This window comes from Gekko japonicus, unplaced genomic scaffold, assembly GCF_001447785.1.
Source record: "Gekko japonicus isolate JY-2015 unplaced genomic scaffold, Gekko_japonicus_V1.1 scaffold147, whole genome shotgun sequence".
Taxonomy (NCBI): domain Eukaryota; kingdom Metazoa; phylum Chordata; class Lepidosauria; order Squamata; family Gekkonidae; genus Gekko; species Gekko japonicus.
In genome coordinates, this window is record NW_015163607.1 from 1,308,513 (window position 1) to 1,332,695 (window position 24,183).

Below are 24,183 nucleotides of genomic sequence, written 5' to 3' on the forward strand. Positions count from 1 at the left end.
TCAGGTAAGAGGTGATGCAAAATACCTTTCCCTGAAATCCTGGAGACCCACTGCCAGACAGACAATCCAAACCCTGAAAGACCAAGGGTCTTACTCAGTCAAATGCAGCTTCATGTCAGCCAATAATGCAGAGACAGCAGTGTGCAGGATGGCACTCTGCTCTCTTTGCACAATTGATATGACTGCCAAACCAAATAGTCTCTTTTGCAGCAGTAGTTGTCCTACAGTTTTCTCAGTTTCGCAATTCTCGATGTCAGATTTGTGTCCATTTACCCTTTGGTGTAGGGTTTGACCTGTTTGTCCTATGCAGAGAACTGCAATTTACACATCCTACTGTATTGTTATTCCAGTCTTGCTGTTTTTATTGCTCAGTTACTTATTCATCTGGACTCTAATAGTCTCTTACTGAAAACTAACTCCCCCTACCTGCATGTAAATTTGAGGAAATCTGTTTCAATGTATGTGAAGACGTGTGCACATGCTAAGAACATAAGAGAAGCCAATGTTGGATCAGGCCAATGGCCCATGCAGTTCAACACTATGTGTCACACAGTGGCCAAAAATACCAGGTGCCATCAGGAGGTCCACCAGTGGGGCCAAGATACTAGAAGCCCTGCCACTGTTGCCCTCCCAAGCACCAAGAATACAGAGCATCACTGCCCCAGACTGAGAGTTCCTATCTATACCTTGTGGCTAATAGCCACTGATGGACCATATGTTTATCCAAATCCCTCTTGAAGCCATCCCTGCTTGTAGCTGCCACCACCTCCTGTGGCAGTGAATTCCATGTGTTAATCACTCTTTGGGTGAAGAAATACTTCCTATTATCCATTCCAACTCAACTGCTCAGCAATTTCATTGCATGCCCACTAGTTCTTGTATTGTGAGAAAGGGAGACAAGTACTTCTTTCTCTACCTGCTCTATCCCATGCATAATCTTGTAAACCTCTATCATGCCACCTCTTTGGGAATTTTGAACTTAGACTTCAGTCTGTGTCATGGTGCCTTCTCATGTTCTTGACCAGCACATGAAGCAACTTATGTACAAAAGATTACAATGCCCAGCCATTTCATGTTTTCCTCTGGGCCCTAGGCTCAGAATTCTGAGCATGAGATTTCTGTAGTGAATGTCAATAAATCAAAAGTACGTTTGCAGCTTACAGATACACTCTTGAACAGTATACTCAAGATTGCAACAGCACAGACCCTTTCTTTCTCTGCTCTGTGGCTCCCTTGTACAAATCCCCCCAGCCCCGCACCAAAGACCAGTCCATGGCTTCAGATGCACCCCCCCATGCGAAAAGCAACAGATCCCTCCCCACGTGCTCCTAGACGCCAGTGAGGCAGAGGAGAGGTGTCTCCCTCCAATTCCCTTCCACCGTCTTTCCTGCCAGCCGCTTGCCTCTTTCCAAGGAGGGAGGGATTTCCCTCTTGCCCCTTCTCTCTCTGGGGCTGCAAGTGGGGAGTTTATTTCAGGGGACGCAATCAGCACTTAAAGGGCAGGGGGGAGGGGATCCAAATCCAGCCCCCTTTCCTGGAATCTGGGCTCTGTGTCCTTTGTTTTAAAAACAAAAACAAAAAACTCCCTGACAGGCCCTTCCTGCCAGTCTTTGGGGTCCTGCATTTTCTCTCCACCGAGCAATAGGAAGCTATTAATCCATGCTCCTTTATTTTTTAAAAAAAGTCTAACCCCCTCCACCCCACCCAATTGAGTTTTCCAGTTTTCAGACAAGGTGGATGAAGAAGGAACTTGGAAAATGCGTGCAAGAAACTGGGAACTGGCTTTTCAACCTCCTTTTTCTGAGACATCTGAACAGTCCCTGCCCCCCTGGGGTCCCCTGGGCATGTAGCCCTGTGCGGAGTGACTCTAGAGTAGCCCCGTTGAGCTGCATTATAGGGCACCGCTGACTGCAGCCAAGCAGAAGTCCAGTCCTCCTGCGGGGTCTTCACGGGAAAGGGCAGGAAGCTTTTTTCGTGGGTCTGCAGCAGTGAAAGAGTTAAAGCAGCCAATTTGTTTGGTAGAGAGGCCGAACAGGGAAGGGGGTGGAGAGGGTATGAGAGCAGGGAGGGCTTCAGACAAGCAGAAGTGGGAAAAGACTTGCAGCCGGAGCCTGGGAAGGTTTACTCTGTAGTCGCACCAGAGGAGGGAGGGAGGAGAGAGCAGCCCAGTGTCCTGGAGTCACGGAACTCCATGCTGATGTGTTGCCCACAGTCTGGTGCCTGCTGCCCTCCCCCCCAAAGAGTACCCGCCCGACCACTGGCACCCTGCACCCGCACTGCCCTCTCCGTCCTTCACAGGCTGCACTGCTTGCACCAAACCAACCTTTCTGCCACGTGCTGCTCAGTCAGAGAGAGTGTTCTGGGGAGCGGTGGGTGGGAGGTGCGGCACAGCGTCAGCGGACTGAGATGGATGGCGGGCGGCAGCAACGTGCACGTGCCGGTGACTGCATTAGTGCACATGCAGAAAGCCCGACTGTCATGAACGCAGTACTAGGCCAGGCAACAGCAAGATAGTCCAAAGGCAGTCCAAAGTCAAAACTGGGCATGCAGTAATACCGAGAGACCAAGTCCAAATCGCCAACCGTTAGAGTAGTCATTAAAGCCAGAATCCAAAGAAGTCAGAAGCCAGAGAGTCAGAGGTCCGAGGTGAAGGTCAGGAGCGTAGTTGTATGAGCCGAGATCAGGAGCCGAGAAGTCAAGATGAGGAGCAGGAACAGGAACACGGGTGGTGAGGTGCAGAGCTTCGTCCAAAGTGACTAGTTGCTAGTACAACTAGTCGGTGTGAGTGAGAGAGCTAAATAGCCCGTAAGACTGTTGGAAATTAGCGCACCCTGATTGTGTCCTGGCTCCCGCTAGTACTCAGGGCTAAAAGAGCGTCTACCGCACATGCGTGCCTCCCGCCGCCAGGATACCATGTTCCGTTGGCGTTGTTCCCACAAATGGGATACTGGAGGGGGTGAGTTAGGGGTGTGTGTTGACCTGGCATGCTTCTGCTTCAGCTGTTACTGGAGCAGCTTCTGTGGCTTCAGTCCTATCAAGTGCAGGGTTTTCCGGAGCCGGGAGCTCATCCCCAGCAGTACTTAAATCTTCTGCTGGGGCTAAGTGCTTGGTTGCTAGTACAACTAGTCGGCGTGAGTGAGAGAGCTAAATAGCCCGTAAGACTGTCGGAAATTAACGCACCCTGATTGTGTCCTGGCTCTCGCTAGTACTCAGGGCTAAAAGAGCATCTACTGCGCATACATGCCTCCCGATGCTGGGATACCATGTTTCGTTGGCGTTGTTCCCACAAATGAGATAGTGGAGGGGGCGAGTTAGGGGTGTGTGTTGATCTGGCATGCTTCTGCTTCAGCTGTTACTGGATGGGAGGGGCCGGAAGCGGAGGGGCGGCAGGCCAGAATGGCAAGTGGCAAGGAGGAAGTGGCCAAGTCTCAGGTGCCACTGCCGCCACTGTGCCATGACGCGGGACTTGATGTGGGGATGCTCCAATGGCAGAGCGGTGCCTTTAAGCAGCAGCACTAGCAGCCCAGCTCCTGCCCTCCACCACTCCCCATGTGCTTGTTGCTCAGGCCGGCTGGAGAGGCGGATGCACAGTGTGGAGCGCACCAAGAGGCGGTGGGAGGGGCCGGAAGGGGAGGGGTGGCAGGCCAGAATGTCAAGTGGAAAGGAGGAAGTGGCCAAGTCTAGGGTGCCACTGCCGCCACTGTGCCATGACACGGGACTTGATGTGGGGATGCTCCAATGGCAGAGCGGTGCCTTTTGGCAGCAGCACTAGCAGCCCAGCTCCTGCCCTCCGCCACTCCCCATGCACTTGTTGCTCAGGCCGGCTGGAGAGGCGGATGCACAGTGTGGAGCGCACCAAGAGGCGAGGCGACCATGAGCCACCTGCAGCTCAGCTGAGCGAAACCAAAGCTGCAAGGCTCAGCTTGTTACTCCCAGCTCCCTCCCCCCCTTGGGCCTGTCACAGAAGCGGAGCCCCCCAACCCACTCACTCACCAGATCTGCCCCCGCCCAGCAGAGAGGCGATGACTCCCCGCAGCAGGAGCCCCTTGAGGATGTTCATTGTCAGAGCCTTGCGGCCCAAATGAGGGCTGCTGGGAGCAGGGGGTGGGGCTTGGTCATGTGCCCACCCCCTGGGCTCCTCACTCTCGGAGCGCCGCTCCTTTGTGCTCCGGCTTGAACCAACCCCTGTTTGTAAGAGCACATACAGCTGAACTGTGCATAGGCTCCATGTACATGGTTGGTTGAGTTTTTGCAGAAATTATGTAACCTTCAAATAGGAGCAGCCCCACTCCCCTTATAATGTGTGTAAAGGTAAAGGTTTTCTTTGCTTGAAAGCCAGTCGAATCCGACTGTGTGTACCATCCTGTTAATTTGGGCTTGCGTCACCCGCTGTTTCCCCCCTCTTATAATGTTCTTTCAACTTTAACTTCTGCAGAACAAGCTGAAATTCATCAGCTGAGGTCTTCTCTGGCTTTCTTTCATTTCATTTGTGCTTGCGAAAAAGAGCATGGGTGGATTATGCCCCATGTTTGCAAAGGAAGGTGAACTGAATCATCCTTACAAAGATGGCAAATTCATATTCATGTATTCATCAAAATACCTGATGTTGGTTGAGAAAGACACAATGGCCAATTCGTTCCATTTCTGACTTGGAGCAGTAATGTTCTATTGACTTCAAAGTCGTTATTCCCAATTCACTTTAGCATGGAGAGGAGGGGAGCTAGGCCTGAATTTTCAAAAGCCAAGCACAGCTGGGTGCAAAACACCATGCATGACTAAAACAGATTCATTTCAGCAACTGGATCAGCAAAAGTAACTGTTCTGCAGAGCCAAGAAGTACATCAGGAGACACAAATTGAGGCTAGGAAGGTGTTATTAACACAAAAGAGCAACCTTGGCTTCCGTTCCAAAGGTATAAGTTCCAAATGAGCATAGAATAGCTTGGCCCCTTTGACAGGTGGGAAGAGAAACAAAACAGAGAAATCTGGACCTTTTAAATATATATAACACATATATTAACATATCACGGAAAAGCTTAAAGTTGTAATAAAAGGATGCAACTGACCATTGCAAACATGAAAAAGTAATAGGATACTAAAAAAAAAAAAAAGCCACAATAGGAGCATGTATGTATTGTGTGTTCGTTGTGAACGCCTCTTGATCATGAAAATCTGTGTAAGACTATGCTACCTTTGGTTCGTTTTCCAAAGCATATGGAGGTGCATGGGAGATTTATAAAGTTGTGTACGGTAAAGGAAAATGGACAGAGAGAACTTTTCCCACCTCTTTTAGAATGGGATCAGCCACAGAAATTGGTTGGTAGAAGGTTCAGGACAGGCCAAAGGGATGCATAATTAAATAACAGAATTTCCCACCACAATATATGGAGATGCCAGTAGTTTAAAAACATTAGATTAATTCTTGGAGGATATTTCTATCAGAGGCTCTTAGCCATATAATGAAGCAATAAAGCTCTGAATACCAGTTGATCATGGGCAAAAGGACAGGTTTTGGTTGATTGTCCTATCAGTGTGCTTCTCAATATTTGATATTGGTTGAAGTATGAGGCCACATCAGCACCATGGCCTTCACCAATCCCCCACTCCAGATGTTCTTCAAGATCAGCCCCATGGTGACCACCCCCCCCCCATGATGAAGAGGAACCCATGATGAAGGTGTTAGAGAGCTTCATGCTGCAGGAGTGCTCCTTCATTGTGACCTACACCATGGAGTGGGAGAGTGTTGTTCACATCACCCAGCAGTATAACACCATTTCCCTCCTCCAGACCATCAAGCTCTTGCTGGACAGTAAGAAGTGGGAGACCACAGCCATCTTATTATTTTTAAAATACTTTTTATTGCTTCTCTTCCTACACACTACAAAGACTATACCCTACAAAACTAAAACTACAAAGAGAGTAAGAAGAACCTTTGATAGGCTATTCAAATGCTTTAAGTATATGTCTACATGCTAAAAATTTCATTCAGTTCTTTAAAATCTAATAAAAGTGTTCAAAAAGAAAGAACATAAAGGCATTTTTGATATTACATCACATCTGGTTGAGAATATAAGTAAGTTAAATGTCAACATAGGTAATCTCAGATCTTCACTTAGATTTCTTCTTAGCTTTGGTTTTCTTCTTCTTTTGCCAGGGGAGATTTACTTTAAAAGTTTTAGGGGCCACAGTTCCTAAATCCGAATCCAAGTCAGAGTCAAAGATTTCACCCAAAGACACAGAAGTAGCGGTAGAAGATGAACTATCCGTATCAGATTTCTGTTGTTCGCTGTTTTTTTTCTGTTGCCTTTTCTTCCTCTGCTCCATTTCTTTGTTTGGTTGAAGATTGTTGCTGTTTAAGAAAGAGTTCTGCTTTTAATAGAGAGTCAATCTTTTCCTTCTTCTCCTTAAAGTTGAATATAAGTCCATCTGGAAAAATCCATCTGTATTGGACATTGTTCTTTTGGAGGAATGCTGTAATATTTCTATACTGCTTCCTTTTCTTGAGTATTTAAATTGGGACATCTTTCAATATTTTCATCTCTTCTTCTTGAATTTTAACTGTTGTCGCTGTAGATTCTTTGAGTTTTGAGTCTCTTATTGATCTTTTTGCAAATTTTACAAAAATTTCCCCTGGGAGATTATTTTTTCCACAAATTCGGTATAAGTTCTGTAGATCATATCATTATCTGCTTGTATTAATTCATTAATTTAATTAATTATTGATTAAGGGGGCCATTGCTTATAATTTCTCTTAAGTTCTTTTTTCTCCGGTACCCCTTGGAACCTCAAGATGAAAGGGGATCTTTCCATTTGTAGCTTTAGAAGTTGTTGCTTTTCAGAAGTTCTTTCTTTTTCCACTTGGTCCATTCTTTGGTCTATTTCTTTGGTCTTAATTTCAACCTTTTTTATCTTTTTGGCTGACTTCTCTGATTTGGCTGCAGTTTCCTTGAGCTCTTTCTGTAAAGTGTCGAATTTTTGGTTGAGGTTTGTAAGATGGTCCAGCAGAGGGCGCATGGCTTCAGAAATTTGCAGTAGCTAACTCGCTGGTATTTTCCGGTCTTGTGACCGGTGATGCTGTGCTGGCATTTCCTGTAGAGCCTCTGCCTTTGGATGCCATTTTACTCCCACGCTGAGACATTGTTTATACTTAAGTAAAAGTTTATAAAAGTTCTGAGATCTTTACTATGTTGTAACTGCTTAAATCAGATGTATTTCGCTTTGAAAGGGGTGTTAATTGCCTGAATCCGGCTTGCTTCTACGCTGCAATTTTGCTAGTGGGTAGGGTTCTTCCTCTGTGAGTTCCCCCCCTTATCTCTTTGAAGTTATGCCATTTTGTTATGCAGATTTCTTCCTCCACTTTGAAAAGGGTGTTAATCACCTGAATCCAGCTTGCTTCTACGCTGCAATTTCACTGGTGGGTAGGGTTCTTCCTCCGTGAGTCCCCCCCCTTATCTCTTTGAAGCTATGCCATTTTGTTATGCCGATTTCTTCCACCACCCTTTTTGTGTATGACTTTGTCTTTGCCACTTAACTCACTGTTTGATTAATCGCTGGATCACTTTGTCTCATAGATTTTCTTTTTAGTTAAGTCCTTGTATGCTCTGGTCTGGTAACATCTCTGAGCGCCATCGCTGGCCTCAGGACAGCAGGACCTATCAGAGCAAAAAGAAGCACTGTGCCCCCAAGCCGGAACTTTGGAAGTGGCCCCTTCGGCGCTCCAGGCTAGAAGCCCCCTCTCGGAGCTTCATGGGGAGGTCGGGACCAGCCGATCCCCCTCCCTGCTGCCCCAATCCGACTCGCCCCCATCAGAGCTTGATGGGGTGTGATCGTCGTGAGTCACCGTTCACTGGCCTCCAGCCATATTGATGCCAGGCTCTCCATATATCAGTGTGAGGCCTGACCAATCCAGAAGCCTCATAATCGGACCAAGCACAATACTCCCTCTAAGCCCTGCCCCCTTATGTGTCTGACTACAACAGCAGGGCTAGGGCTAAGTGGTAAAGATGCCAGTTCCCTGCTCCTGTGCACTCCCTAGTGTAATAAAAGTGAAATGACACTCTCTTTTTTTTTTAAAGCACCTTGCAATCAACTCTTATTGAGGGGTTCATATGAATCCGAAGGCTGCCAGTTCTGGGTTAGGAAATTCCTGGAGATTTGGGAGAAGGTGGAGTTTGTGGAGGGAGCTCAGGTGGGATGTGATGCCATGCAGCTCACTCTCCAAGGCTGCCATTTTCCCTGGGGGACTGGTCTCTGTAGTCTCAAGATCAGTTGTAATTCCGAGAGAAGAACTCCAGACTCCACCTGGAGGTTGGCAAGCTGGGCTTCAAAGGATGTAACTTTGCTTAAGTTTGCACTGCGTCTACTATACTTCATGAATAGTCTGCTAGCTGCGGGTTTCCAAATGCCTTTTCCTGTAACAACAACAGCAACAACAATAGCAGCAGCAGCAACATCTGTACGGAAAGACATGTTTCCCCCCCACATGAAAACTTTATTTTACCAAACACTACAATCCTTCTGTATCCTTTTGTTCCATAATGTGAATAAGGTTATACTTAATATATAAGAGTTTGCCTTCTTTTGAATAAACTTTTCCTCCAAGGATTCCTGCATTCATAAAGTGTGTGCTTTACATTTTCAAAGCAACTCTGAATTGTTTTGATAAATGTTAAAGTTTCTTGTTCCTTTGAGCAAAAAATACTCCCCACTTTAGAGATAGAGGTCAGATTTTCTTTGATTGTGTTTGCAATCTGGATTTCTTTACGTATTAAAAATAGTTCTCAACGTTTGCAATAAGGACACTCAGGTGTTTCATATGTTTTCCTCTGTCTTTTTATTATGTGCCTTTTAAAAAAAATAAGTCAACAACTAGTTAACCACTTTCATATGTTGTAGGCTAACCTGAAGTGCCGAAGTAGGAATTAATGAAGGGCACAGTTCTTTCAGTTATGCTGCACAAGTCTCATGGAAATGAATGGGAATTCTACCAGACCACTGCCCTTTGGATCATGGGGACTTCTGCTGGAGGCAGTTCTAGTGCATTGTGGCCAAAGTGCCTGCGTTCAGCTGCCTTGATCAAACGGGTCCAATGATAAGCAGCTCGCTTAATGCAAACTAATTTCCATTGCCTAGATGGAGTTTCACACAATCAGAAACTGGAATGTATCTCAAGCAGCATATAGAACATCACCAATGAATTGGAAGCAAGTAGATTTACCTGTATGATGATTTTGATCCTACAGGTTCTAATGAAAGTGCAAGCAGGGAAGAAACTGTTCTTTTTTATTTCGTTCCTCACTGCATCATCCTGCCATACTGTGGTGCATTTTGCTTCTCAGGGTTCCATGGCACCTAAGCAGAGAGTTTCCAGAGCATGCATTTGGAGAAGCTAAAAGCGAAGAGAGATATTCTTGCACACCACGCTCCATCTACTCATGCATCCATAGGATCCAACCTAGTCTGTTTATACTAAGTTCAACTTGTCATACTAACTCCCAAACTAGTCATGCTGTTTATTATTATTATTGGCTCCTCGGCTCATTTTCAGTTTCCACTTTTTAATCCTATATGTTAGTCAGTGATAGGCAAATGCTCCTTTGTTTGAATTGTTGTTTCTAGTATTCTGGCCCTGCCCATTTTGACAGCTTGACTCCCAAAGCTGAGCATGCTCATGGAGGTCGGGTTAGACAATACATTAAATGTGAGTTGGGTTGGGGAAAACCAACTCACATTTAATGTGTGACCTGGGGGTCACCTTAAAAATAGTGGGAGGGCGGTAAATTGGTGTGGGCAGGAGAGCCTTCATCATTCCCTCCCTTACACCCTACGTATTTTTGCTAGCAGAAAAGGATGGGGGGCCCCTGTCTTTTCTTTCTTTGAAAACCTGATTATATTGAGAAAGACACTGTGGATAGCACTTACTGGCTGTTTCTGTGAGGGTGGAAACTCCACCCCAATCCCCAGAGCGGGTTTGCCACTCCTAGTTTTAGTGAAAAAGCATGGGGGGCAAGATGGAATCTTCCAGGACCCCAGAGAACAAGAAGCCAAACAGAAGTCCCCTTGACCCATACTCTGAAACCTTCCTTTTTGAGGTAGGTCTGAAACCAGCAAAAAACAGTGCCCCTGAGTCCCAACCCTAAAAAGGCAGTCCAGAAGGATACCATAACAGGTGGTATCGAAAATTGTTGAGAGGTCTAGGAGAATTAACAGGGCCATAGTCATAAGTTTCATTCAATATGTCAATAAGGCACTTTTATTGTAATTTGGATCATACAAAACTACATGCACACTTAATATATGAATAAATCAATCAGTAAAAATGCAGAGGATCAATCAACTTAAAAAAAAAAAAAATCAGTTGCACCCCTATCCTGAACACGTGTTACCCTAGATAAAACCCTTTTCACTCATTGCTCGTAAGTGTTGTTCTGTTGATAAATAATGGTTGTCGTATTTTGTGAACATGGCAATGCACACATTTTACTGGTTTGGTACACCCGTTCCGAAAGCCCAGATATTTTAGACTACCTCATCAGGTGTACTGAAGCAGCAATATTTGCATGTTGCCCTGTTCATACAACATAGTGACTCTGTGTATTGTGACGATCCTGCTATGTGCAGCCTTGCTGTATGTGCGGTTGATTGTAACTGAAAAGGGCTAAAGGAATGCTGTTTCTTGAAGGGACGTGATAGTTTTGCTCTGCGGCTGTGCTCACAAACATGTGAAGATCACTTCTTTCTTTGCACTGGCACCAAGCCGCTGAAAATACATCAAAAGCTTTCAAATACAAATCATTAAGGTGCCATTCAGGCAACTTCAAATAATGAGCCTGGCTCCAGACAACTCTTGCTTAAACCCTTTTAGTGAAAGAAACTGTTTCTCTGACATCAAGATGATCTTCCGTGACTGACATCTTAGAAAAACTTAGTGATGTGTCATGCACCTTTTAGCAGAAAGATGAAAGATGAAACTGTCCTTTTAAACCTACGACAATTGGCTCCCATGAGAAATTGTTTGCGGAGCATCATTAAAACATTGGAGCAAAGAAAAAAAGATAGAAAAGAAAATAAAGGGGGGGGGAAGAAGAATTTCCCAGGAGAAGTAACTGAACTTGTGTCCTCAACTAGGACAAAACCCAAAAGGGCAATTACTGAATATTGTAAGTGAGCCACACACAATATATATATATATATGTGTGTGTGTGTGTGTGTGTGTGTATGGTTTAAATAGGGTTGTCAACCTCCAGGTGGGGCCTGAAGATCTCCTGTAATTTCAACTGATTTCCAGACTACAGAGATCAGTTCCCATGGAGAAAATTGCAGCTTCAGAAGGTGGGATCTGTAGTATAGCATCCGTCCGCCTTCCCTTCCCCAGACTCTGCTCTCCCCTGGCTCTGCCCCCAAATCTCCAGGCATTTCCCAACCTGGATTTGGCAACTATACATCTAAGTGAAAATTGAAAGGTGACTTGAAATTTGTAAAGTCAAACTGGATGAGATACAGGTAGGGTTGTTTTGGGTTGGGAAATGCCTGGAGGTTTTGGGGGTGGAGCCTAAGGAGAGCAGTGTTTGGAGATGGGAGTGACATCAGTGGGTTATATTCCAATAGAGTCCATCTTCAGAAGCAGCCATTTTCTCCAGGTGAACTGATCTCTGTTGCCTGGCGATCAGTTGTAATCCCAGGAGATCTCCAGCCATTCATTACCTGGAGATTAGCAACCCCAGACACAGGGGGTTCTCAAATGAGACTCCTGGGCCTGTTTTCAGCGGTACATTTAAGGCTCAGAGAGCTCTGATTGTGGTTGTGGCACTGCAAGAAGTAGGAGCTAATCCTGACCCACTGCACTATTATCTTGATCTCAAATATTACCGAGAATTGCTGTTTGTCCCAGGAAGGGATACATAAGGTTCCGTATATAGGGTTGCCAAGTGTGATTTTCGCTGCAACGGGGGACTCCCGGCTAGCGGCTGGAGTGCGCGCACGCGCACTGTACGTGCGTGTGCCGCATCCACGTTACTCGGAAGTGATGCGACCACGCTGTGCACACTGGGGGTGGAGCCACGACCATCCGAGGGAAAAACATAGAGTTTTCCCTCGGATGACTGTGGCCCCGCCCCCAGCGTGCCCGGCGTGGACGGATCACTTCCAGGTGACGTGCACGTCAGGGTGGGGTTCCCCCCGGGGCCCGATCCACTGGTGGCGGGGAACGGGCCTCTGGGGCAAGGGTTTCCCTGCCCCCCAGGGGGACTTGGCAAGCCTATCCGTGTATGTTCATTTCAGGAATTCAAACGTCAGCTTTAGAAGGACATTTGTGGTTGGGGAAAAGGGGGGAGAGATGTGTTAAACTCCCCCTCATGCTAGGGCCCCTAGCAGCTGTTTGCTCAGTGCCCTGTGTGGAGTTTGAAGATATCCTAGGCTCAAATATGAAGGGTTTCCTTGGCAGACTGGTTGTGAAAAGGTGCCTCAAAGTCAGGGGTCATTTCGTAGAAAAAGAGGTGCAGGAGCTCATTAGCATAACTCATTAGCATAACTTATTTGCATATGTCACACCCCCTGAAATCACCGGAAGTGTGTCAGAAGGCAACACCCATCACTCAGGCTCCACTGAGCTCTTGGATTGCTAGCTATTGGGGGCAGGGATGCGCAGATCTGCCCTCACAGAGGAGGGAGAGCTTGTAGCTGAATAAACCTTGGCCTTAAAGGTGCCACTGGACTCTTTTGGATTGCAAGCTATGGGGGGGGGGGCCTCTGCAACTTACCTGGCTGCTTCTTGCTCCTTGTGGCCCGGGGCTGCTGGGAGCAGGGGGCAGGGCTTGTTGCATGTGCCTGCCCCCTGGGCTCTTCACTGCCGGAGCTCCGCTCCTGTGCGCTCCTGCAGGAAATGACCCCTGCCCAAAGTTATAAAGTTTGGGAATTGTTGTAAGTCTCACCTCTGTCATGAACAAGGCAAACCGTTTCCTTTCAGCTTCAGTGCCCCACTGCGACTGTATGGAGTTCTACTATTGACCTATCTTAACAAAGCTGTTGTAAGGATCGTAGTAAAGGTTTCCCTTGCTCGAAAGCCAGTTGAATCCAACTCTATGGGGCGGTGCTCATCTGCGAAGAGCCAGTGCTGTCCAAAGACTTCTCTGTGGTCATGTGGCTGGCATGACTAAACGTCGAGGTGCACGGAACACTGTTACCTTCCCACCGAAGCAGTAACTATTTATCTACTTGCAATTTCTTGCTTTCGAACTGCTAGGTTGGCAGGAGCTGGGACCAGAGACGGGAGCTCACTCCATCACACAGCACTAGGGTCTCGAACTGCTGAACTACAGACCTTCCGGTCTGCAGCTCAGTGTCTTAACGTCTGAGCCACCGCAGCCCTACCTGTAAGGATCATAAGATAATGTAAAACTTTCTAGTACAGTTTTGTCTCACTCTTCTTCACCCCAGGAGTTCAGAGTAGCACATGTCATTTCCCCCCTTCCATTTTGTGCTCACAGCAACCCTGTGAAGTCGGTTAGGCTGAGAGAGTGACTGGTTTATGGTCACAGGATGAATGTCATGGCGCGGTGGTGATTTGAATATGTGTCTCCCAGATACTAGTCTAGCACTTTGACTACTACTGGTTCTGACGTATCGTTCATTTTTAATGTGTAAAAAAAAAAGTGCCTTTATTTGGAAACTGTAAATTGGAACAATTTGTTCTTGAACTTCACAAGGATTAAAACTGGACTCTCCCATGTGACACACAGGAGAGTCAGAGAAATGGCAAGGGCAGAGGAAACAAATGGAATGAACTTTAGAAAATACTGCCGGGATTAAAATGAGTGGGGAAGAAATATCGAGAATGGGTATGCTTCATTGCATTGATCTCTCGGTTTCTGTATGTAACAGTTTAAATTAATGGACCGTTTCAGTTTCAATGTCTGATAAGCAAGCCCATCTTATTAATGCTCCCTGTTTGACTCCATAAAAGTTTATTGCAGGTAATCTCCAAGCTTTTTGTTGTAACCACTAATTGTACCAAGAAAGTGAGTGGGATTAGCTAGGCAAACAGCAGCTTATGTCCTGCCTTTTCTGTGCAGCATGCTTACTACTGAAGTCAAGGGCAGCGTCTTCCAGAAGGTGGTTATGCAAACCACAGTTACATTCAAACACAGCTGATGTTCTTGTTCGTTGCATATGGCAGGCCTAACACAGCCAGAGAGGCTAAAACAAACAGGTCCTCTTCAGTTAACAAATCAAATATTTATTTCCTTTCATAAATATTTGAAATTGGATTCTCAGCCTTTTAAAACCTCTTTGCCTCATAGTCCTAAGAGTTTAATTTATTTTCATTTAATTCCTTTTTATTTAGTTGGATGCCATATAATTGGTGTTTCTAATTCACTTTCCCCCCTTTATTCCTTTGTCTTGCCAAAAATCCATATGTGAAACTCAAACCAATTTAATGGTTAAAAACACCTAATTTCTCTAACCAGGCAAAGGATTTTCCCAGGCCATAATGACTTTTCTCTTAGTACTTTGGGTTTCTTCCATCTCCTTGTACAAATCTGCCTGGGGTTTCTGTGCAGCCATTATGTCTGGTGGATTTAGAGTGTGAGATCTTTAGGGCAGATGTGTCTTGCATAGTGTCACCATTACAGGGGTCTAAGGGCCTAGTCATAGCACCCTTCCATGTACTGGGAAGCTGGTAACCGCCTTTGATACAGGCTCTGCTCTGCTTCCCAGTGGAAGCAAGGCTGACTGCTACAAGAAGCAGGGCTTTTTTTTGGTCATGGCTAGGAATGCCAGCCTCCAGATGGGATCTGGGGATCCCCTAGAGTTATAGCTAATCTCCAGACTGCAGAGATCAGTTCCCCTGGAGAAAATGGCTGCTTTGGAGGGTGGACTCTATAGCATTGTACCCCACTTAGGCTCCATACCCAAACCTCCAGGAGTTTCCCAAACTGGATTTTACAACCCTACCCCTAGGGCTGCCAAATCCCCCCGGGGGGCGGAATTCCCCCCACTTTGGAGCCCCGATTTCCACCCCCGCGGAATCGGGGCCCGGGGAAACCCCACCCCCGCATGTACATCAGTTCCCTGTGACGTCATCACGCTGGGGCGGGGCACAGCCATTTGAGGGGGAAACTCTATGTTTTCCCCTCAAATGGCTGTGCCCCGCCCCAGCGTGATGGCGTCACAGGGAAGTGACGTGCATACGGCGCGCGCACCGGGAGGCAACACAAAGTCCCCCACCGGCACAGGTGAGTACATTTTGCAACCCTACCTACCCCTCATCCCCAGCTAGTGGCCAGGGGGACCTGGCAACCCTTGTCATGGCATCACAGCTGTGAAAAGCCCTCCCCAAGTTACTCACAAGGCACTGGACTTGAGTTTCCAGGAGTGGGTAAAAACATTAGAGCTGTTCAGTTGCTATAATTTTGGTATTCCAACTTCATATAATGGGAGAGAGCATTAAGAACATAAGAACATAAGAGACGCCAATGTTGGATCAGGCCAAAGGCCCATCCAGTCCAACACTCTGTGTCACACAGTGGCCAGAAATACCAGTGCCATCAGGAGGTCCAGCAGTGGGGCCAGGACATTAGAAGCCCTCCCACTGTTGACCCCCCCCCCCCAAGCACCAAGAAGACAGAGCATCACTTGCCCCAGAGCCCCTAGCTATACCTTGTGGCTAATAGCCACTGATGGACCTCTGCTCCATATGCTTATCTAATTCCCTTTTGAAGCCGTCCCTTTTGAAGCCCTTTTATCTAGGGCTGCAAAATTTCTGGAGATTAGGGGGTGGAGCCTGGGGAAAGTGGGACTTGGAGCGGAGAGGGACCTCAACAGAGTATGATGGTATAGAGTCACACCCTCCAAAACTGCCATGTTCTCTAGAAACTGATTTCTGTAGGATGGAGATCCGTTCTAATTCCAGGAGATCTCCAGGTACCACCCAGAGGTTGTCAACTCTAGTGTTATCTGCAAGCTTCCTGAAATGGGACTGTCACTATTTTGTGTGAACAGGGCAATGCTTGTATTTTCCAGCTTTCATACTTGAGAAAACAATTACTCAAAAATCTACATTACTGATTGCATGTACCAAACCTGGAAAATAGCATGCATTACTCTTTTCACACAAAATGGTGACCATGTGTATCAAGAGGCTCCTGCTTAGCAGTCTCCCTGTATGCATGGTTGAATCACCAAAATAATGAAGACTGAACAAGGCTCTTCTTGTTCGCCCAGTTTTTTGTTTGAATGGTTGAGCCATGATTTCTTTTGTTGGTTTATTTGTGGTTGTACAATGCATCGGTTAGTTAATCCATATATTGTCTGACATCCAGTTGTTAACTGACATATTCAGGAACTGAAGGATCTGCTGTTCAGCTTTTTGTTAATGGCAATTTCATTTACATGCTTATTGTATATGGTTTGTGGGGGTTGTTCCTAATGGTTTTAGTGGGGTTGTATCGCATTAGATTGTTTCTGCTTGGTGGAGTTTTAATGTCTATTATATTGTGAGGCACCCTGGGAGCCTTGAGGCTGAGGGGTGGGAGATACTGTTTAAATAATAAATAAATAAATAAATGTTTCCTAGTTAAAACAAAGCCAGACTGAAACAGCAAATACTGGAAAGGGAAAACACACCAAACATCCATGAAATTATGGGTCATTGCGGTGAGTAGAAGAATTATTGGGTGTGTTAGCCAAACTGGATCCAGAGAAGGGGAAATTAGCTTTAAGAAGGGTTCCAGAAAGGAATAACACAGGACCTTATAGTCTGTGTATACCAGCGTGGATCTCAGTAGGGGTACCCTAAAATAAAATTATGAAGAAAGAGAGTGTGAGAGAGTGATTGTAAACACAAACAAATAGTTTTATGTTATACAAAATAACACAAAAAGAGTAAGAACCTACACTAAGCACCTGAGAACTGATTTTCTAAGCAGTCACACACCAGCAAGAGGGTGCACTTATAAAAGGTAGAAGGGAAGCAATTTGGAAGTTTTGGTGAAGGGACACACAACCTTAAATCCAGGGCTTGAAATCTGGAGGAGTTCCAGAGGTAGATGCAGTAGAGGTCCAGGGAGCAGAGTATCAAAGAGGAAAAGGGGAACCTGCAAAGTGATTGTAGGGGTATTCAGGTAGTGGGAGAACCTGGTACACTTTCCACAGTCCTTTGATTGCCCGTCCTGGGTGGATCGGATGTTAGGCTGCCTTTATCAATGTATGGATTGGAATAGTGATACTTAAGGGTTGCCCAGCTGTTGATAGCTGAAAATGGTTCTCATTGTCTTGATGAAGTACCCCCTTGGAGCAAAGGATATGATTGTATTAGACTCGCCTTGGAGCTAGGCAGACACCTCCAGGGTATGTTAGGGTATTGGGTGATGTGTCCGGTGTTGAAAAGTCTTACTGATAACAATATGCCACTGAGCTGGGGGAGATTGCACATAATCAGTTTCTTATTCCAGCACACCCTTCTTCTTCTTCTTTCCTGAGACTTTCCAATGTTATGGCTGTACCCAGGTGCCTTTATGAGACTCCCCAAGTTTTCCCCTGGCACTTACGCTCTAAAAGGGGATGCCTATTAAAAAAAACAAAACTAAGTCCAAAATAAAAGGGGGCCCCAAGGGGGTCTTGGCTAGAGGGAGAGGCAGAGTCCTCACAGGTGGTTCAAATGGGAGAAAACTTTCCGTGTCTACAACTGTAAAACAAAAATCTCAGAAGCTGCCCCGTATTTATAACATAGCTACACTAATGGTAACATTGTAAGGATTCTGGGAGGAAAATAACATAAAATGTATGGGGAAAGTCACAAAATATTTGAGTGGTGGTACAGATGTTTCTTGTGACTATGCACATTTCAGGTAGGGAGGCTGCAAAGTTCACAAATGGACTCATGATCAGAACATGAAAGGAGCACAGATTAATTATGCTCAGGCTGAATTTAGTGATCTGCAACCAAAAAGGACCGCTTAGAATCTGACTCTCACTTGATAGAAGGATCAGCTGGAGTTCCGTTTTGCTTTGTCCCAGCTAGGGGTGGGACCTCCAAGTTGGGAAATTCCAGAAGATTGGGGCCAAAGCCTGGGGATGATACCATACAGTCCATCATCTCAAGCTGCCATTTTCTCCAGGGGAACTGATCTCTTGAGTCTCGAGATGGGCAACCCTGGTCCCAGCCTTGCAAGGAGACAGCGATGCTTCCTGATGTGGGAGGAAATCAGAGCCAACACCCACCTGACTGCAAGGATCAACTGAATGTCAGGTTCTGACTTCTGGGCCCCCCAAAGTTTGCTAACTGCCACACTTGGTGGGACAGAGCAAAGCAGGGTTTTTTTTTTTGCTGGGAAACTCAGAAGATGACCCCCAAGTGGGATTCTAATCCCCCTCCAGTTGCTGTGTCCCTCAGACTGAAGTTTCTGATCTTTCACTTCATTGTGTCCAGGCCTTGCCAAGTAGAATTCTGACCCACCATCACCTGTGAGGTAGAGCAGGCTGAGATAGGGTTGCCAGGTCCAATCTTCTCCCCAGCGGGGGGATTAGGGGCATTTCAGGAGGGGGTGTGGCCATCTCCAACATGATGACCTTACACAGAGTGATGCCATCATGTCCTGGATGCAGCTCGCCCCCACCTTTTCCCAACCATTTAAAGAGAACCTTCCTTTTAAATGGTTGGGGGGGGAGTAAGTGCCAAGTGTGCCTGCCCTGCAAGAGGGTAACTCTCCTCTTGCAAGGCAGGAGCTGGTGGCCCCCGCTTGCAAATAGCAAACACCGGGCGCTCCTGCCTACAAGAGGGGAAATCTCCGCTTACAAGTCAGAAGCCAGCAGCCCCTGCTTAAAAAGACCGGGTGCTGGGCAAGGCGCTCCTGCCTACAAGAGGGGAACTCTCCGCTTACAAGGCAGAAGCCAGCAACCCCTGCTTAAAAAGACCGGGTGCTGGGCACTCCTTCCCTGCAAGAGGGGAACTCTCCCCTTCAAGGCAGGAGCCAGCAGCCCCCACCTGAAAAGAGCAGTCGCTGGGCGCTCCTGCACTGCAAGAGGGGAACTCTCCTCTTGCAAGGCAGGAGCTGGCAGCACCCGTGTGAAAACAGCGGGTGCTGGGTGCTCCTGCCCTGAAAGAGGGGCACTCTCTTCTTGCAAGACAGGAGAGTGGGGCTGCAGATGACTGTTTTGGGTCGGGCTTCCCCCCCCCCCCACTGGCCACCTGGCCAGCATCAGGTCTGAGCCCTAAAAATCGGGGAAACCCCCATCTGCACCTGGGGAGTGGCATCCCTAGGCTAAGAGTGTGTGACTGGCCCAAGCTTACCCAGAAAGCTTCCATTGCAGAGTTGGGGATTCAAACCTGAGTCTCTGATACTCTAGCCCAACATTAACCAATACACCATGCGGGATGTTTCTGTTTTGTCCTGAGTTGGGGGGCGGTGGAGGAACACAAATGATCGGCTTGTCATCTCGATGCTCAAAATGGGGAGTGAGAAGCTGATTGCTCGTCCCCCCACTAGGTGGGGAACAGAGGTCAAGTGAGCTTCTTTTCTCCTCACAAGAAGTGTCTTTTGTGTCTATGCAAGACATCGACTCAGGGAGAAGCTGAAGGGCAAGATCAATCACTTGAGCATCAACTTCTTTTCTTCAGAAGCTTCTTCTTAATGCTCAGCAAACCTTGAACACACACATAAAGCCAGTCAAAAATTTGGATGCCGGAATTCCACTGGCAATCAGAAGGTAAGCTGGGCCAGTGACTGTTGGCAGATGAAACTGAAGCTGCTTTTGGTTTAAAATATTTTTACGGGTTGAAGTTGTAGTAGGTTGTCCTTTTTGAAAACATTAGCCAGGCTTGTCCTCTCTTGTTCTTCACTTGGAAGGAGCTTTAGATAACAGTTGAAAATGCTCTGCTCAGTTCACCTTTCTCTGTTATTTTAATGATAGAATTCCTTTTTAAAAGATGGGAATGTGCATACCACCTGAATAATTTTTCTGACCTTACCAAAAACTGTTCTCCTCCCTCTAAATTGCTTGTATATTCACCCCACCTAAAGCACCCAACTTCTTTTTATTTATTTATTTATTTAATTAATTACATTTATATCCCACCCTCCCCGCATGCGGGATGGCCTCTGCTTCTCATATGGTTAGGCACCCTATGTCATTCCTGTTATTGGCGGCTCCCAACCTGCTGTGCAGGCCTGACATTTTGATTCTGCAGCTCAAGACCTGCCTATCAAGATGTGATACTCAAGATCCTCTGAGTGACACCAGGCTCTGAGTAAGCTCTACCTTTGATTTGGCTGTCCACCAAGAACCTACTGTGTGCCTGAGACACACTTGGGATCAGTGTTCCCTGTAAACTTAGTTAGTGTGAGCTAGCTCACAGTTTTTTAGCCTCCGGTTCACCCGTTTTTGTCTTAGCTCGGGAAGGAGGGCTCCAGAGCAAACTAACCAATGCAGTACCCAAATCGCTCACTCACAACTTTAATGCCAGTAGCTCACAAAGTAGAATTTTTGCTCACAAGACTCCACAGCTTAGAGGGAACGTTGCTTGGGATCTGATGTTCTCGGACTGCCAGTCAATCTGGATGTTTTGAACTGAAAGTGCCAGCTGAATTATGAAACATAGGACAGTGGTGGTGACCCAGAACTGTGGCAGTATTGTATATATACTAAAACAAAGTAAAAGTGTAGATCAAAACAGTGTGTTGTTGTTTTTTTATTTAAAAAAGAGAGGTAGGGGAGGTAGGGGACTCTATCTGTTGACAAGCAGTGCCTGGAAAATTCCATAATGGGTTATTTTCAGTTCATACTCTTCTGGTCCCTGGCTCACCTCCTTTTTTGCATTGTCATGTATACACACCACATTAATTACATTGTTCTTCATGCTAATTGTCCCCAATAGTTCTTTTTTCTTTCTTTTTTTTGTATTGGCCAGTGCTGATTTATGCTCTGTATAGGGAAGCTTCTGGGAGATGGATGAGTCATAAGACATCAGATTCGTATTCTCATTCCCCAGCTCCATCTCGCTCTCTCTTCCTCCTTTGAATAAAGTCAAACATGTCAAGAGAGATGTTTTATAGAAGGCTCCAATCTCTGTCTTGCACATGTTATAATTTACCCCTTGGCTGCTGTACTAAATGCTTGTAGAAGGCACTCATATTCAGAAACCGAATTCCCTGTAAGTGCAAATCTTAACAGTGCAATTAAGATTTGGACCTCAGAAGATAGTATTACATTTTGGAAAGATTGCAGTTGCTGATATCAAGGTAAAGCTAGTTTTACAAGCTCAGGGTTAAGTTGAGAATGGTTGGAAAAGAAGCTCGATTTAAATAGTTTATTGTACTTCCCTAAATTTTCCTCGTGTTTCCTACCAGGAAGTTATACAATGGGAAAAGATATACATTTAAATACATAAATTTAATTCAAGAATCTACTACATTTGGAGGAAATAGCTCCTCAGAATGTGAACTATTTTAGGTCAAATTCTTCCAGACTCAGCTGAGTAAACATTTCCCAAAGGTTAGATAATGAACACTCTCTTGTACTTAGAGCTGTATCTGTAGAAATCAGTTCATCGTGACCTATGATGCCAGAAGCATATGCGATGTACATAGCGTGTGAAGGTATAAGAGGCTCGAGTTTTAGAAATAAGCTCTAAAGTAATAAATCAGATGGCTGAGATATCAAACAGGGATATATTTGAAGTGATGAAAGGCATGTATGCCAAAATTCAAAAGCGCATGACCTAGTTATGCAAGAACATGGTGAATTTGTGCAGTTTTCTGTCAGTTTGTCCTGCATAATGAAGTGTTCCCTCTTTCCCACGAAGTTGCCAGTACCTTGTACTTTGTGATTAATAATGGAAATTCTGGTGGAGATACTTAGTCTGTGGTCATATGGCAAGGTAATCACGATTTGTTCCCGCTATACATTTAATCGGGATTTTTTCCTCCGTGTTGGGATGATCACACATCTCTCCCTGAACCACAAGCATTGCGGGAGAAGGCTCTGGGCACCATCTAGATGCAGCCGGCCCCTCTCTCTGCCTGCTCGCCTGCCAGCCCACCCGGGTGGCCCAGGAGACAGGTTGAGGACTCAGCATCCAGTCTGATTTTCCCCTCCAATTGTGTGCCTTTTTGCTCTTTCACACAACCAACTCTGTCTATCAATGTTCCGTGGCTGTCAGCTTTCCCGAGCCATTAGAATGTTCCATGGCATTGCAGCCGAACCCAATGGTGCACAAACTGCCACTGCTGCCTCCTCGAGCTCCCTATGCCGCCCCTGCCTCCTCTTCCACCTTCCCTCCCTTTGGAAGCCCGCAGCAGCCATTGTCTTCTCGCCTGCCAGCCAACCCAACACTTCCTGAATCTCTCCCAGCAGGGGGAAAGCCGTGCAAAGACCAACGGCCCCAAGACCCCAGCAGGGTCTGCGCCACAGAAGCCCTCGCCCCCAACAGCCACTGCCAAACCAAAGGGCGCACAAAACTGCCACTGTCGCTGGTTCCTCATGCTCCCTGCGCCGCCGCCGCCTCCTCTTCCACCTTCCCTCCCTTCCGAAGCCTGCAGCATCAGCAGCAGCTGTTGTCGCCCAGAGCGCCTTTGCGGAGGACTTTGTTCGTCCGCCTGGCCCATCCGTGCACCTGAATGTTTAATGTTGAATTGCCCATGCGCTCAAAGGCAGAAGCCTGAAAAAAAATATCACGGGGAAGAACGATCAGACGGCCCTAATCACAACCATTGCGATAGATGGCTGTCCAGATCGGCGAAATCGCAGATTTAAAGTGGAACTACCCAGAAAAGACTTGATGTTCCCAGTGCAGGAAAATGTGGCAGAGAACCGCAAACATTGTGGGAGTGAGCCCGCTTCGGCATGGGAGGCGGAATGCCTGTCCGATCAGCTAATTTAAATGCAAGAGGGAACAGCAGTGAATCCCAATCAAAACAACTGTGTGACCACACCCTTACAGGCCCACTATGATATCCTGTGGGTGTGCAAGCTATCACTGTGTTTGTGAACTGGCTGGAATCATGAGGAAGCTTTGGTTATATAACATGGGCTGCATGATTACCAAGAAATGTTCAAAGGCCCTGAGATTTTAATCCATAACTGATAACTTTTCCCTCTTGCTGTTTTAACCTAATAATGGCTGGTGCTGTTCTAACAGCAGCGGTACGGAAGGGGGGAAAGGTTCATTTGCCTTTCCCCCCTCATGCCCCCCCCCCAAGTGCAGTGGTGGTGGTAGTGATAGCAACAGGCCAAAGAAGGCTTGTCTTTTCTTCCCTCCATTATAATGAACACTGCCATTTCCCACAGGTAAATTGCATTTCCCAGGCTGCCTAGCAGCGCCTTGAATGTTGTCCATAGCAGTGTTCAGGGTGGGGGAGACAAAGCAACTAGAGCCTTTTCCCCTCCCTTTTCTGTTCAAAGCCATCACCTTCTGGGGAGGGAAGAGAAAGAAAGAGAGACTTCGGTTCTCTGTGTCACCAATGGAGATACAGTTGCTGTCTCTCAAGAAGCAACCCCCTGAAAGGAAATCTGTGGTCTTTATACAGCTCTTGGGGAAGGAAGGTGGCATTGTATAGCCTGATATTGTCAGATCTTGGAAACTAAGTGGGGTTGGTACTTGGATGGGAAGCAACCAAGGAAGGTTCTGCAGAGGAAGACCATGGCAAACCACCTCTGCTTCTCACTTGCCTTGAAAGCCCGCTGCTGGGGTTGCCATGAGTCAGTTGCAACTTGATGGCACTCCTGAGTTGTATGGGAGCTGAACTTGGCCAACAGTTACAATCAGTTTTAGAAGGCTCAGAGTAAAACTAATTTTTCTCAAGAATTCCCCGTGGTTGTTTGTGATGAGCCTGGAGAATTTTCTCTAGTGATGCCAAATACAACACTGTGACTGTATGATGCATAAGATTTGAAATGTTGGGCAAAGCATTTAGCAAAGGTTAATGTTCTCACTGAGAAATTCTTTAGTATATTTTAGTGAAGCCCTGTATTCTTTAAAACTGTTTGAAAACCACTGCTCCAAGTCACTATACTACGCTGGCTATTAGCTGGCGCAGTTCGTTGCTTGCTGTAGTTAATAACCTCCTCCCCATTTTGTCTTGTGTTTAATGGATAATAAAAGGAAAGATGTTGGCATGCCCTGAAAGAGCAGATGTGTGATGTTCAGACCTTGATTGGCCTCGTGAGAGTTATGGTAATTATGGCCTCT